Source organism: Panicum virgatum, chromosome 6N (genome assembly GCF_016808335.1).
Source record: "Panicum virgatum strain AP13 chromosome 6N, P.virgatum_v5, whole genome shotgun sequence".
NCBI classification, from domain to species: domain Eukaryota; kingdom Viridiplantae; phylum Streptophyta; class Magnoliopsida; order Poales; family Poaceae; genus Panicum; species Panicum virgatum.
Window position 1 is genome coordinate 12433042 of NC_053150.1, and position 1835 is coordinate 12434876.

Genomic DNA, 1835 nt, shown 5'->3' on the forward strand with positions numbered 1-1835 from the left:
ATCATGAAGCGCTGCTCTTCCTTCTTCTTGAACCTGAAAAACATATCCTCCCTTCCGACATGGAAATGGATTTCTCCCTTTCCGACATCAATCCTTGCCTTGGCAGACCTTAGAAAAGGTCGCCCAAGTACGAGGTCGACTCCGAGGTCGCCCTCCATATCCATTACCACAAAGTCGGCAAGGATGAAGGAGTCTCGTACTCGTATGAAAATGTGTTCGGCTATCCCTTCGGGATACCGAATGGTTGAATCTGCAAGCTGTACGGGCATAGTTGTTGGGAAAAGAGCAGGATATTCAAGTGCTTCATATATGGGCATTATATTCACGCTTTCCCCCAGATCGCATAGGCATCGCTCGAAGTGTTTGATGTAGATCGAGCAGCTGATCATGGGGACCCCTAGATCCTCTTGTACCGCTGCCACCATGCCATCCCAAATGTCGTTCCTTGGGGGATAGTACCTACCTGCATGGTTATTGCGTGGTGGCCTCTGGGACGAGTTACCCCGACCGGTAGACACCATGCTGACATTTTCAACGGGAGACTCGGGTTGCCCCGGGATCTTCCTGCCCTCAACAACAGGTAACGAAGTAGCAATTTGTGCAAGCTGGGTTTCGATCATAACATTGAAACTTAACTGGTTTTTAAGAGTTGAAGACAAAGTTTCAAGCTTGACATTTAAAATTTCCAGGGATTTGTCATTGGCCAAAAGCTTTTTATTTATATTTTCGTTGATTTTAACTTGGCCAAAAACAAGTTCTCTTAAGGGAGGTTGGTTTGAATTGAAATTCGAATTATAAGAAGGATTGTAGTTATTACCTCCCTGAAAAGGTGGACGTGGCTGGTTCCACCCCTGGCCTCCTTGTTGTGGACGGTACCCGTTGTTGTTGTTGTCGTTGAGGTAGGCGCAGTCTTCACGGGTTTCGGGGCAATCATTCCCCGAATGTCCATCGTTACCGCAGATTTCGCACGGGAAGTGCGAACCCATGGCGTAAACGGGAGCATGGATTGGTTGTTTGCTCCCTTCCTCCATCTTCTTGATTAGGAGGTCCAGCTTCGCGGCAATCATATCCGTCTCTTTGATGGTATGCATGCCTTTGGTGCGGGGTTGGAGTCGTTCATCACTCCACCCCTGATTGGAGACCATCTTCTCGACCAATGCTTTGGATTTGGCTATGGTTAGGTCGAGGAAGGATCCTCTAGCAGCGGCATCAATATTGGCTCGAGATGTCATTGTGAGCCCGTTGTAGAATCTTTGCAGGACGAGCCACTCGTCCATGCCATGATGAGGACAGGCCAGGATGTATTTCTGCAGCCTCTCCCAAGCTTCTGGGATGGATTCCATCTCCGTCTACTGGAAACTTGATATTTTCCCGCACAGGGCATTTGTTTTGCCCAGCGGGAAGAATTTTGCGAGGAATGCCTTGGAGCATTTGGCCTAGGTGTTGATGTCCTTTTCTTTATAAAACCACTGTTTTGCCTTCCCTAGGATGGAAAAGGGAAACAGACGAAGCTTGACAATGTCGGCGGCGACACCTCATATGACAACGGTGTCGCAGAGCTCCAAAAAATTCTGCAAATGTGCATTTGCGTCCTCATTTGGCTTGCCATAGAATGGGCTAGCCTGCACCATGTTGATGAGGCTTGATTTGAGCTCGAAGTTCACGTCCCCGACATTGATGTTGGGGCCAGTGGCCACATTATCGGTGGAGGGGATGGAGAACTCGCGGAGAGTCTTTTCAGCCATAGCCTCAAGAACGAGTGGTGCTTCCGAAATGGGTTCCTGTGCCGGGAGGATAGCGAGAGGAGGAATGACGCGAGGTCGTGCCCTTCTCAT

The 1835-nt window shown here is 49.1% G+C and overlaps 1 non-coding gene across 1 annotated transcript; it reads left to right on the forward strand.

Annotated features, from left to right (window-relative positions):
- Positions 1-1275: 1275 nt before the first annotated feature.
- LOC120680316 lies at positions 1276-1384 on the forward strand. Its single transcript, XR_005677587.1, has one exon. It is a non-coding gene; the product is annotated as a small nucleolar RNA R71 (small nucleolar RNA).
- The last annotated feature ends 451 nt before the right edge of the window (positions 1385-1835 follow it).